Source organism: Triticum urartu, chromosome 3A, assembly GCF_056163025.1.
Source record: "Triticum urartu cultivar PI428250 chromosome 3A, HENAU_Tu73, whole genome shotgun sequence".
Taxonomy (NCBI): domain Eukaryota; kingdom Viridiplantae; phylum Streptophyta; class Magnoliopsida; order Poales; family Poaceae; genus Triticum; species Triticum urartu.
This window is the reverse complement of record NC_141875.1, coordinates 283,002,801-283,017,593: the sequence shown is the minus strand read 5'-3', so window position 1 is coordinate 283,017,593 and position 14,793 is coordinate 283,002,801. Positions and strand designations below refer to the sequence as shown.

The 14,793-nt window shown below is 46.4% G+C and overlaps 1 long non-coding RNA gene across 6 annotated transcripts in view; it reads right to left on the bottom strand.

The window, feature by feature from the left end:
- Positions 1–14,793, bottom strand: part of LOC125548371 (uncharacterized) — a 58,324-nt gene that overhangs the window by 26,680 nt on the left and 16,851 nt on the right. For all 6 annotated transcript variants that reach the window (XR_015618803.1, XR_015618801.1, XR_015618806.1 and 3 more), the window contains one exon: positions 14,543–14,676. This is a non-coding gene — a long non-coding RNA (uncharacterized LOC125548371). The remainder of the gene's footprint in view (positions 1–14,542; positions 14,677–14,793) is intronic.

The following is a 14,793-nucleotide window of genomic DNA, read 5'->3' as shown; positions in this document are numbered from 1 at the left end:
GGAGCGGATCCATAGTGGAGTATTGATATGGTGAATATGAGGACTCGTGTGCGCCACCCCAAAAGATTTACTTGCAGTCGTAGTTCAGGATAGCCACCGAGTCAAAGCTGGCTTGCTGCAATTAAACTCCACCACCCCTTTGTTGATACCGATGCATATGTAGATAGTTCTGATGTAAGTCTTGTTGGGTAAATTTGTACTCACGTTTGCTTAATTTATGTTTTGCAGAAAGACTTCAGTCTCGCTAGTAGTTCCGTGTGGACTTCGACGTTTAGCTTGATACCTCAGCTACGATCTTGTGGCCTCGGCGGGATCTAGTAGATAGTCAGGCTTCTCAGCCTTTTTCATTTGTAGAAGTCTGTACTCAGACATGTTAAGCTTCTACATGTGCTTTGACTTGTATGCTCTGAATGTTGGGTCATGAGACCCATGTTTGTTTTATCTGGCCCTTCAGAGCCTAATGAATAAATACTCTGAGTCGTAGAGTCTTGTTGTCATGCCATGTTGTATTGCACATATTGAGCATATTGTGTGTATGATTGAAATGCTTGGTATGTGTGGGATCCGACAACCTAGTTGTTTATCCTTGGTAGCCTCTCTTATGGGGAAATGTAGTCTTGTGCTTCCATGAGCCATAGTAGTCCGCTACAGCCCGTTTCACCGGAGTCCTGCTAGCCCAGCACTACTGCTCCGGAACACTTGACTGGCCGGCATGTGATTCACTTCGTTCCTGTGTCTGTCCCTTCAGGGAAATGTCACGCGGTGACATCCGGAGTCCTGCCTAGCCTGCTACAGCCCGGTTCACCGGAGTCTATTAGCCCAGTGCTACAGCCCAGATTCGCACGCTGCTGACCGACATGCTCGATGTTGATTCATGTATGCGTGTCCCCGTAAGTTAGTGCCACTTTGGGTTCATGACTAGTCATGTCGGCCCGGGTTCTCTGTCATATGGATGCTAGCGACACTATCATATACATGAGCTGAAAGGCGCAAATGGTCCCGGGCCATGGTAAGGCGGCACTCGTGGGAATACCGTGCGTGAGGCCGCAAAGTGATATGAGGTGTTACCGGCTAGATCGATGTGACTTGGAATCGGGGTCCTGACAATGTAGTTGACATCGTATTTGTGGCAAAGCCACCGTTCATAATTTTTCATACATGTCACTCTTGATTCATCGCAATCCCTGTACACTGCCGGAGGCATTCATATAGAGTCATACTTTGTTCTAGTATCGAGTTGTAATCATTGAGTTGTAAATAAATAAAAGTGTGATGATCATCATTTTCTAGAGCATTGTCCCAAGTGAGGAATAATAAAAAAAGAGAGAGAAAGGCCATAAAAAAGAGAAGGCCCAAAAAAAGAGAGAAAGGCCATAAAAAGAGAGAGAAGGCCCAAAAAATGAGAGAAAAAGATAGAAGGGACAATGCTACTATCCTTTGCCACACTTGTGCTTCAAAGTAGCACCGTAATCTTCATGATAGAGAGTCTCTTGTTTTGTCACTTTTATATACTAGTGGGAATTTTTCATTATAGAACTTGGCTTGTATATTCCAACAATGGGCCTCCTCAAGTGCCCTAGGTCTTCGTGAGCAAGCTAGTTGGATGCACACCCACTTAGTTTCTTTTGTTGAGCTTTAATACATTTATAGCTCTAGTGCATCCGTTGCATGGCAATCCCTACTCCTTGCATTAACATCAATCGGTGGGCATCTCCATAGCCCATTGATTAGCCTCGTTGATGTGAGACTTTCTCCTTTTTGGTCTTATCCACATAACCCCCATCATCACATTCTATTCCACCCATAGTGCTATGTCCATGGCTCGCACTCATATATTGCGTGAAAGTTTATAGGTTTGAGATTACTAAAGTATGAAACAATTGCTTGGCTTGTCATCGGGGTTGTGAAATATGAGAGCATTCTTGTGTGACGAAAATGGAGCATGACTAAACTATATGATTTTGTAGGGATGAGCTTTCTTTGGCCATGTTATTTTGAGAGGACATAATTGCTTAGTTAGTATGCTTGAAGTATTATTATTTTTATGTCAATATGAACTTTTATCTTGAATCTTTCGGATCTGAATATTCATGCCACAATTAAGAAGAAATACATTGAAATTATGCCAAGTAGCACTCCACATCAAAAATTCTGTTTTTATCATTTACCTACTCGAGGACGAGCAGGAATTAAGCTTGGGGATGCTGATACGTCTCCAACGTATCTATAATTTTTGATTGCTCCATGCTATATTATCTACTATTTTGGATGTTTATGGGCTTTATTATACACTTTTATATTATTTTTGGGACTAACCTATTAACCCAGAGCCCAGTGCCAGTTTTGTTTTTTCCTTGTTTTAGAGTATCGCAGAAAAGGAAAACCAAACGGAGTCCAATTGACCTGAAACTTCACGGAACTTATTTTTGGATCAGAAGAAGCCCAGAAGACTTGGAGTGCGCGTCAGGGGATCTACGAGGAAGCCACGAGGCAGGGGGCGCGCCCACCCCCCCCCCCCCTAGGCGCGCCCTCCACCCTCGTGGGCCCCTCGTGGGCCCCCTGACATACTTCTTCCGCCTATATATATCTCCATATACCCTAAAACGATCGGGGAGCACAATAGATCGGGAGTTCCACCGCCAGAAGCCTCCGTAGCCACCGAAAACCAATATAGACCCGTTTCGGCACCCTGTCGGAGGGGGCAATCCTTCTCCGGTGGCCTTCTTCATCATCCCGGTGCTCTCCATGACGAGGAGGGAGTAGTTCTCCCTCGGGGCTGAGGGTATGTACCAGTAGCTATGTGTTTGATCTCTCTCTCTCTCTCGTGTTCTTGATTTGGCACGATCTTGATGTATCGCGAGCTTTGCTATTATAGTTGGATCCTATGGTGTTTCTTCCCCCCTCTACTCTCTTGTAATGGATTGAGTTTTCCCTTTGAAGTTATCTTATCGGATTGAGTCTTTAAGGATTTGAGAACACTTGATGTATGTCTTGTCGTGCGTATCTATGGTGACAATGGGATACCACGTGATTCACTTGATGTACGTTTTGGTGATCAACTTGCAGGTTCCTCCCATGAACCTATGGATAGGGGTTGGCACACGTTTTCGTCGTGATTCTCCGGTAGAAACTTTGGGGCACTCTTTGAGGTTCTATGTGTTGGTTGAATAGATGAATCTGAGATTGTGTGATGCATATCATATAATCATACCCACAGATACTTGAGGTGACATTGGAGTATCTAGGTGACATTAGGGTTTTGTTTGATTTGCGTCTTAAGGTGTTATTCTAGTACGAACTCTAGGGCTGTTTGTGACACTTATAGGAATAGCCCAACGGATTGATTGGAAAGAATAACTTTGAGGTGGTTTCGTACCCTACCATAATCTCTTCGTTCGTTCTCCGCTATTAGTGACTTTGGAGTGACTCTTTGTTGCATGTTGAGGGATAGTTATATGATCCAATTATGTTATTATTGTTGAGAGGACTTGCACTAGTGAAAGTATGAACCCTAGGCCTTCTTTCAACGCATTACAATACCGTTTACGCTCACTTTTATCATTAGTTACCTTGCTGTTTTTATAATTTCAGATTACGAAAACCTTTATCTATTATCCATATTGCACTTGTATCACCATCTCTTCGCCGAACTAGTGCACCTATACAATTTACCATTGTATTGGGTGTGTTGGGGACACAAGAGACTCTTTGCTATTTGGTTGCAGGGTTGCTTGAGAGAGACCATCTTCATCCTACGCATCCTACGGATTGATAAACCTTAGGTCATCCACTTGAGGGAAATTTGCTACTGCCCTACAAACCTCTGCACTTGGAGGCCCAACAACGTCTACAAGAAGAAGGTTGTGTAGTAGACATCAATCTTCCACCCCGACGTTGTTCCAATTGTTCATCCATGTTATTTTTGTATCTGGTTCTTGCTTCTTGCCTCGATTACTTCTTAATCCACCTATTCTATCTAACTAATCACAATTTAACTTTAGAAGTAGCAACAAATCTCTCACGAAGATGCTACTTATAACTAATATTTTCTTATAATTGGAGGCATGTGTTGGTTTTTGTAGAGTTAAGCAGGCTACTCGTTTGTTATTCTATAAGAACTCGGCTGTTAATCATGGCACTAAAGTTGACATGGACGACATCCACAAGTTCCTACACTTTATTGATCGTCTTGAGGTCCTTTAGGGTGTTTCAATGGTGGAAGGCCACGTGGGATATGTGTGCCACTGCTGCACTCGTTGAACAGGTCCAACTGTGTTGAGAAACTTATGGTATGAGCTGTTTTCTATTATATATGTTTTTTATAAACTCTTGATTATGCACAGTTTTACAGCTGTGATCTTCTTGAAAAGGGAACTGCCCAGGTATATTTTTCCTATACATATGCCTGACCAAGGTCGGGTCAGAGTTGCGCTTGGTCACAACATGATGTTTATGTCGACCTACTCCATTCCCCTTAGAGGTGAAAAGATACTTATTCATGGGTGGTCTCAAATAATGAAGGCCCATCCATCTTGAAGAATAGGACAGAAGATTATGTTCCTGCTTTTCCATGGCTCTAAAGTGAATATCTTGTTTATTGATCACATTGCGAGATGAAGCCGCTTTTAGAAGGTTGTGGATGTGCGGGGTGGCGCCTGGGCCTTGTCCTGGGGCTTGGCGGCCTCACCCTTTGGTTAATTGTAGGCAAAGTAACATTGTTTGAGGCGCGCTTTTTACTGTTGAACCTGTATAAGTACTCATACTGCTTTCAGCTATGGTTGTTAAGTGCCCCTGCTAGTTTCAGTTAAGGTTGTTAAGTACTCCTGCTGCTTTTACAATCTGCCGTGTTTCTTCAGTCCTGTCTTCCTCCAGCCGCCAAAACCAAACCAGCGCCGGCAGGGCCGCCTGCTTCCGCCTTCCACGGCTAGCTGCGCCTCGACGCATGCATCGCCGCCCCACCGTATCCTAAATCATTAACGCCGACCTCTGAGGCCTCGTCGTCGTCCTCCACGCGCTTTGTTGTGCTCGCCATGGCGCCGCCCTCTCGTGTTGTCAACATGGTCAACAAACAAGAGGAATCGGCAGAGGACTGTACATGGAGAGGGTGACAGTAGGGGCCCACCATGTCCATGGCCAGACGCAAGGAAGTTCCTCATTTTTTTATTATATATATATACTCCATTGTCAGTGTATGGAAAAAGAAAATGCTTCCTGCTAGTGGTTTCCTGACATCTGGGACCCACGACATTGACAGCGTATATAGTCAATAGACAAGAGAACAGCACAAGATCGGCTGACACTTGGGATGTAGCTACTCGAGCAGTATTATTTTTGTTATTGTTGAGACGGAGCAGGGTTTCAACTGGATTGTGGCCCGTCTAGCCCAGGCTTATATTTTATGTTCACCACACGACCAGCTCAGCTATTTTTTGTTTGTGAAAATGAGCCCAGTTTATTTTTTCTGAAGAATACCCAATCCAGGCCTACTTATTTTTCTACACCCTGATGGGCTGCAACTCTTTCAAGACGCCTGCAAATCTTGAAAGTAATATGAAATGGGCTGTAAATATAAAAAACAGATGACAAATTGGCAATTACTTTATAATTTCTGAATTTTTCACATTTTCAGATTCCAATTTCACTGGGCTTTAACCTAAATCAAATATATATTCAAAGTACTTTAAATCTGGCTCGACATTTTGGTATTAAAAATGGTTTGGAACCCACAAAAATATGCGAAATTTCGTTTAAATTTTTAACCCTGGCCCTGGCCAACAAAAAAATGGACTGCAATAAATTGCATAAGAAGTTGCAATGAGCTATATATAAATTATTAAAAAAAATAGGGAATGGTCTGACTTGTGGGCCTATTAAGTTGACGCGTATGCAATATTTTTTTACTTATTATATACGAGAACAAAAGATTCTAGTAGACGTAACCGTTGGATGTCAATCCAACGGCCGCCGTGTTTCATCAATCTCTGATCTTCTTGCTCCAGCCGCCAAATCCTGCGTCGGCGGGACCGCCTGCTCTCGCCTCCCATGGCTGGCTGTGCTACCGCGCAGGCCTCACCGCCCCCTACTACTCCCATCGCTGGCCAAGCCATCCCTCTACTCACCCACATCCCTCCACTGATGTGGCGTCGCCGCCTCCGGGTCATTCCCTTCATGGCAGGCGAGGACCAACTTTAGTCAGGATACTGCTCATCTCCACCGTCGACCTCCTCCAGCCTCCACGGGCTACTGTTCACCCACCGTCGACCTCCTCCAGCCTCCACCTGCGACTGTTCATCCACGGGCTCCTTTTAATCCAGCCTCCACCGGCTACTGTTCAACCAGCCCTCTCCACGGGGTCCTGTTCAACCACCCCCTCCATGGGCTACTATTCATCTAGCCCTCCACCGGCTACTGTTCAACCAGCCCTCCACGGGGTCCTGTTCATCCAGCCCTCCACGAGGTCCTGTTCATCCACCGGCTCGATCGATCGGGGTACTGTTCATCCAGCAGCAACGGCCTCTACTACCACGGGTTCCTGTTCATCCAACCCCCATCGGGAACTATTCATCCAAACCCCCCAACAACGCTCACTGTTCATCCAGAGGCAGCATCGATCGGCTTCAGTTAGCAGCAATAGTGAAGGAATCGCTCGATCGGGTTCAGTTAACAGCCATGGATCGATCGCTCGGGTTCAGTAACGCGTAGCCTGCAGTGCAATCGCTCGGGTTCAGTTAGAGCCGGACGCCTCGCTCGGGTTCAGTTAGAGCCCAACGCCTCGCACACACGTGCGTACGTACGAGAGAAATGCGCATCGCTCGGCCCCCGACCAGCCACCGTAACCGGGAACTCCTCGATATTTTCCTCGCCCTCCCTTCTACCACGGTTTTTTCCGTCATGGACGGCCCAAAGAATGTCATGTAGCTGCGTCTCCGTCCCGCCCAGGACGAAAAGCCCATTTTCTATCATGATTTTTTGTCATAGAAGTAGGACCCCACCACATCTATGATGATACCGGGTTTTGTCACAATTATCATCATAGAAGTGTCATAAGTATGACAGAAAAAATTCCGTTCGGCCCAAAATGTCACGGATGTGTCTTTTTTGTAGTGTAAGTCAGAGGCCCTCCAGAAGAGAGCCCCTGAGCCCAGCCTGAGGGGGCGCCGGGCGTGCCTTCCTATGTGAGGGAGGGAGGCGCCCCATCCGTGGGCGCAGGTCCTGAGGTAGTGCCGCCGGACGCCCCGCTCCAGTGAGGTTCCTGGTGGAGCAGCTGCTTCTTCTTGGGGATTAGAGCCTCGGGAGGGAAGATGGTGCCTTCGTCATCGGGGCTCTCGACAGCCGTAGCCTGGTAGGCGTGCTCGAGGGAGCACACAGCGTCCTTCTCCTCGCAAGCGACCAAGATGACGTCGCGGCTCCCTGGCATCTTGAGGACATTGTAACCATGATGAGTTACTGCCATGAACTTGGCTAGGGCTGGGTATCCAAGGATGGTGTTGTATGGAAGACGGATGTGGGCGACATCGAAGTCGATGAGCTCTGTGCGGTAGTTGTCGCGCTGGACGAAGGTGACATGGAGGCGGATCTGCCCTATCGGGGTGGTGGAGTCATCGGTCACTCCTAAGAAGGGTTCGGTGGGCTGGAGCTGGTCATAGGGCACCTTGAGTCAGTCCAATGTTTCGATGGACAAAACATTGAGCCCCGCACTGCCATCGATGAGGGTTTTGGTGACGAGGACATTGCTGATGACGGGTGAGCAGAGCACCGGGAGGGCGCCGGCAGTTGCCTTGCACTTGAGCTGGTCGAACGAGCTGAAGGTGATGGTGCACTTGGACCACCTAAGCGGACGCATAGCCTCGAGCTTGAGAAGGGCCGCATTCACCTCGTGGGTGAACTACTTGAAGATGCAATGACAGGCTGGGTCCTGGGCACTGCCCAAGATGCAGGCTATGGCACGAGCTTCCTGGAAGCCCCCAGCCCCTCGTCCTCCTGGTGGTGATCGTCGTTCCTTCTCGACGCTGGTGGCAGCTGAGGGAGGCCAGCGTTGTCCCAAGGACGATCCTCACGAGGCTGGTCTCTCCAGGTGCCCTCGCGAGGTTGACCCTGCTAGCGTTCCTCGCGAGGCTGATCGCGCCACTCCTGGCGGGGGCCGCGGTCGTCCCAGCGTGCTCCGCTTCGGCCTCCTCCGCTATCGTAGCATCGATCGTTGCGCTTGGGGCGACGACCGAGGCGCCCGTCGTGGATGGCCCTGAGATCCTGACAGTCGTTGGTGTTGTGGCTCTGCACGTTGTGGAAGATGCAGAATGGACGGCTGCTCTTGGATTACTCCGGGTGGTAGCAGCCGCGCTTCATCTCTGGTTCAGCCGCGAGTACGGTCGCCCCCTTACACTTCACATCCTTGGCCTTGGTTTTCTTGTCCTCCGGGTCGGTCTCTGGGAGCTCGAGGAGGGAGAGGCGTCCTTCCTCAGCTCTCGCCATACTTGGTTGCCATGTTGAACATCTCCTGAGCCATGCATAGGTCCTCGTGTATGGCGAGCTCTTCCTTCATCTTAATGTCACGGACACCATCAGTGAATGCGGAGATGATGGCCTCATCTAACACCTTGGGGATCTTGAGACGAACATTGTTGACGCACAGGGTGTACTTCCGCAGGGTCTCCCTGGCTGCTGCTTGATGCGCCGCAGGTCACCCGCGGCAAGTGGGCAGGCATGAGTGCCCTGGAAGTTGGCGACGAAACGCTTGCGCATCTCGGCCCAGGAGGAGATCGATCCCACGGGCAGGTTCAGGAGCCAAGAACGTTCCCCATCCTTGAGGGCCATGGGAAACTAGTTCGCCATGACCTTCTCGTCGCCGTTGGCTGCCTCGATGCTCATCTCATAGACCTGCAAGAACTCAGCAGGGTCGGGGGTGCCGCCATAGCGTGGAGGCAGGTCGGGCTTGAACTTCCCTGGCCAGACGATGCTGCACAACTCCGGAGTGAAGGTGCGGCAACCCGTCGTGGTCATGGGGGCCCACCGTGGAGGTGGAGCCTGATCTTGGGGCACATGCGCCGCCATGGCAGGTGGCGCGCGGTCCTGACGTGGTGGTGCTAGGAGCGCACGTGCCTCTGCTTGCGGCCGCTGGACCACCTGGCAGCTTTCTTCTTCCCGCGCAGGCGCCTTCCGCGGCGGGTCACGCCTTGGGGCCTCGTGCCTTGGCTCGATTATGGCATCTTCACGGGGAGGTGGAGGAGGTGCTCTGTGGGCTACGTCACCCGCAGCAGGCGGCTGGCGAGTCAGTGGGAGAGACGGTGCAGGAGAGCCCCTGGTGGCGCTGACGAGCTCGGCGATGCGGTCCAACCAATCCTCGTAGGGGTCATCGATGGGGCGATAGAGCAGGAGTTCGCATGCCATCACACCGCACTAAGGGTGCAGCGACGAAGCTTGCTGCTCGTGCCCCGTCGGGTCGGTGGCGGCGTTGGCGGCAGGCGACGGGGAACGACGGGGAGGCCCGCTAGCAGGCGCCGTCTAGGCGATGCGAGTGGTGAGGGCGGCCCGACACTCAACACGGGCTCGACGGGCGTCAGCCATGGAAGCGATGGAGCGGTGGCGAATCAGTCGGCGGAAGAGAGGCTCCGATGCACCCCTACCTGGCGCGCCAAATGTCGGATTCGGGGTTCCGCAAACCCTTGAGAGGTTCGAACACTTGGGTGCGCGCAAAGAACTCGTCCTCCCTAGTCTGCCTACCCACCGATCCCACGGCCTAGCTCGACGAACCAAATGGACAAGAGACACGGTAGTTTACCCAGGTTTGGGCCACCTTGCAGTGTAAAACCCTACTCCTGCTTTGCGATGGATTGGCCTCGAGGGGATGTGGATGAACTAGTACTATGGTCGAACAGCCTCGGGAGGTGAGGTGTTCTTTTGCTCGATGAGCTAGTGAGCTGTTCAAGGCGGAGTGCAATCGATCTTGATGATCCCTCTCCCTTCTATGGTGGTGTCTAGGTCCTATTTATAGCGGCCTTGGTCCTCTTCCCAAATGTAGGCGGGAAGGGATCCCACAATGGCGAAATTCAAACGGAGACAACTAGTACAACTTATCTTGACAAGAGTAGTCTTTGCCTGCAAAAGCATCTGGTGGTGACGCCGGGGTGGGCTCCATGATGACCTCCATCCTGGCAGTCTTAGTCTTGTTGCACCGAAATGGAAACCTTTGCTTGATTCCTTAGGACTCCGCACCTGCGCTTGCCTCCTTAGTGATACGTCCATTTTGCATCATGCTTTTATATCAATATTTATTGCATTATGGGCTGTTACTACACATTATGTCATAATACTTATGCCTATTCTCTCTTATTTTACAAGGTTTACATGAAGAGGGAGAATGTCGGCAGCTGGGATTCTGGGCTGGAAAAGGAGCAAATTTAAGAGACCTATTCTGCACAGCTCCAAAAGTCTTGAAACTTCACCGAAGTTATTTCCAGAATATATAAAAAATATTGGGCGAAAGAAGTTCTAGAGGGAGCCCACACCCTGGCCACGTGGGTGGGGGCGCGCCCCCTGCCTCGTGGGCCCCTTGGTGGCCCTCCGATGCCCATCTTCTGCTATATGAGGTCTTCCGTCTGAGGAAAAATAATAAGCAAGCTTTCGGGACGAAACTCCACCGCCACGAGGCGGAACCTTGGCGGAACCAATCTAGGGCTCCGGCGGAGCTGTTCTGCCGGGGAAACTTCCCTCCGGGAGGGGGAAATCATCACCATCATCATCACCAACGATCCTCTCATTGGGAGGGGGTTAATCTCCATCAACATCTTCACCAGCACGATCTCATCTCAAACCCTAGTTCATCTCTTGTATCCAATCTTTGTATCCAAACCTCAGATTGGTACCTGTGGGTTGCTAGTAGTGTTGATTACTCCTTGTAGTTCATGGTAGTTGGTTTATTTGGTGGAAGATCATATGTTTAGATCCATTATGCATATTAATACCCCTCTGATTATGAACATGAATATGCTTTGTGAGTAGTTACGTTTGTTCCTGAGGACATGGGAGAAGTCTTGCTATAAGTTGTCATGTGAATTTGGTATTCGTTCGATATTTTGATGAGATGTATGTTGTCATCCCTCTAGTGATGTCATGTGAACGTCGACTACATGACACTTCACCATTGTTTGGGCCTAGAGGGAGGCATTGGGAAGTAATAAGTAGATGATTGGTTGCTAGAGTGACAGAAGCTTAAACCCTAGTTTATGCGTTGCTTCGTAAGGGGCTGATTTGGATCCATATATTTCATGTTGTGGTTAGGTTTACCATAATACTTCTGTTGTAGTTGCGGATGCTTGCAATACGGGTTAATCATAAGTGGGATGCTTGTCCAAGTAAGGACAGCACCCAAGCACCGGTCCACCCACATATCAAATTATCAACGTACCGAACATGAATCATCTGAGCGTGATGAAAACTAGCTTGACAATAATTCCCATGTGCCTTCGGGAGCGCTTTCCTTCATATAAGAGTTTGTCCAGGCTTGTCCTTTGCTACAAAAAATATTGGGCCATCTTGCTGCACCTTATTTTCTTTTATTACTTGCTACTTGTTACAAATTACCTTATCACAAAACTATCTGTTACCGATAATTTCAGTGCTTGCAGAGAATACCTTACTAAAAACTGCTTATCATTTCCTTCTGCTCCTCGTTGGGTTCGACACTCTTACTTACCAAAAAGGCTACGATAGATCCCCTACACTTGTGGGTCATCAAGACTCTTTTCTGGCGCCGTTGCCAGGGAGTGAAGCGCCTTTGGTAGGTGGAATTTGATAAGGAAAAATTTACATAGTGTGCTGAAATTTACTGTCACTTGTTACTATGGAACATAATCCTTTGAGGGGCTTGTTCGGGGTATCTTCACCCCGACCAGTAGAGAAAAGAGTTGCTCCTCAACCTACTGAACCTACTGAAAATGTTTACTTTGAAATTCCTTCGGGTATGATAGAGAAACTGCTAGCTAATCCTTTTGCAGGAGATGGAACATTGCATCCCGATTTACACTTAATCTATGTGGATGAGGTTTGTGGATTATTTAAGCTTGCAAGTATGCCCAAGGATGTCATCAAGAAGAAGGTCTTCCCTTTATCTTTGAATGGAGATCCATTGAAATGGTATAGGCTATGTGATGATATGGGATCATGGGACTATAAGCGATTGAAATTGGAATTTCACCAGAAGTTTTATCCTATGCATCTTGTTCATCGTAATCGTAATTATATATATAATTTTTGGCCTCGCGAAGGACAAAGCATCTCTCAAGATTGGGGGAGGCTTAGGTCAATGTTATATTCATGCCCCAATCATGAGCTCTCAAGAGAAATGATTATTAAAAAAAATTATGCTCGGCTTTCTCTCAGTAATCGCTCAATGCTCGATACTTCTTGTACTGGATCTTTTATGATGAAGACTATTGAATTCAAATGGGATTTATTGGAGAGAATTAAACACAACTCTGAAGATTGGGACCTCAATGAAGGTAAGGAGTCAGGTATAACACCTAAGTTTGATTGTGTTAAATCTTTTATGGATACCGATGCTTTCCGTGAATTTAGCACTAAATATGGACTTGACTCTGGGATAGTAGCTTCTTTCTGTGAATAATTCCTACTCATGTTGACCTCCCTAAGGAGAATTGGTTTAAATATGATCCTCCCATTGAAGTAAAAGTAGTTGCACCTATTAAAGTTGAATAAAATACTATCACTTATAATGATCCTGTTGTTCCTACTGCTTATGTTGAGAAACCACCTTTCCCTGTTAGAATAAAGGATCATGCTAAAGTTTCAACTGTAGTCAACAAAAATAATATTAGGACACACAAACCCCCTTAGAAAGCTAAAGTTGAACCTAATATTGCTATGGTTAAAGATCTCTTGGCCGATATTATTGATGGGCATGTTCTTTACTTCTGTGATGAGACTGCTAGAATTGCTAGACCTGATACTAAAAATAAACATAGACCTATTGTAGGCGTGCCTGTTATTTCTGTTAAAATAGGAGATCATTGCTATCATGGCTTATGTGATATGGGTGCTAGTGCAAGTGCAATACCTCATTCCTTATACAAAGAAATTATGCATGATATTGCACTTGCTGAGATAGAAGATATTGATGTTACCATTAAGCTTGCCAATAGAGATACTATTTCACCAATTGGGATTGTTAGAGATGTTGAAGTCTTGTGTGGGAAGGTTAAATATCCTGCTGATTTTCTTGTTCTTGGTTCCCCACAAGATAGCTTTTGTCCCATTATATTTGGTAGACCCTTCTTGAATAATGTTAATGCTAAGATAGACTTCAATAAGGATATTGTTTCTGTTGGTTTAGGGGATATGTCTCATGAGTTTAATTTTGCTAAGTTTCATAGACAACCCCCTGATGAGGAATTGCCTAGTAAAGATGAAATTATTGGTCTTGCTTCTATTGCTGTGCCTCCTACTGATCCTTTAGAACAATATTTGCTAGACCTTGAAAATGGTATGTTCATGAATGAAAGAAGGGAAATAGATGAGGTAATATTTAAACAGGGACCTATTCTGAAACACAACTTGCCTGTTGAAATCCTAGGGGATCCTCCTCCACCCAAGGGTGATCCCGTGTTTGAGCTTAAACCATTGCCTGATACTCTTAAATATGCTTATCTTGATGAAAAAAAGATATATCCTGTTATTATTAGTGCTAACCTTTCAGAGCATGAAGAAAAGAGATTATTGAAAACTCTAAAGAAGCACCGTGCTGCTATTGGATATACTCTTGATGATCTTAAGGCCATTAGTCCCACTCTATGTCAACACAAAATAAATTTGGGAAAAGATGCCAAACCAGTTATTGATCACCAATGACGGCTAAATACTAAGATGAAAGAAATGGTAAGAAAGGAAATATTAAAACTTCTGGAGGCAGGTATAATTTATCCCGTTGCTGATAGTTAGTGGGTAAGTCCTGTCCATTGTGTCCCTAAGAAGGGAGGTATTATTGTCGTTCCTAATGATAAAGATGAATTGATTCCACAAAGAATTATTACAGGTTATAGGATCGTAATTGATTTCTGCAAATTAAATAAATCTACTAAAAAGATCATTACCCTTTGCCTTTCATTGATCAAATGCTAGAAAGATTATCCAAACATACACATTACTAAGTCGGTAGAAGCTATTCAAACTAGTAGTGCTGATCATAACACCTCTATTAAGATGCTTAAAGAAGTTATTTTCCCGAGGTTTGGATTTCCTAGATATTTAATGACTAATGGTGGTTCACATTTTATTCATGGTGTCGTTCGTAAAATGCTTGCTAAGTATGATGTTAATCATAGAATTGCATCTCCATATCATCCACAGTCTAGTGGTCAAGTAGAACTTAGTAATAGAGAGCTCAAATTAATTTTGCAAAAGATTGTTAATAGATCTAGAAAGAATTGGTCCAAGAAACTTGATAATGCATTATGGGCATACAGAACTGCATATAAAAATCATATGGGTACGTCTCCGTATAAAATGGTTTAGGGTAAAGCTTGTCACTTACCTCTCGAACTAGAACATAAGGCATATTGGGCTATTAAAGATCTCAACTATGACTTCAAACTTGCCGGTGAGAAGAGGTTATTTGACATTAGCTCGCTTGATGAATGGAGAACCCAAGCCTATGAAAATGCCAAGCTGTTTAAAGAAAAAGTTAAAAGATGGCATTATAAAAGGATACAAAAGCGTGAGTTTAACGTAGGTGATTATGTACTGTTATACAGCTCTCGTTTAAGATTTTTTGCAGGCAAACTT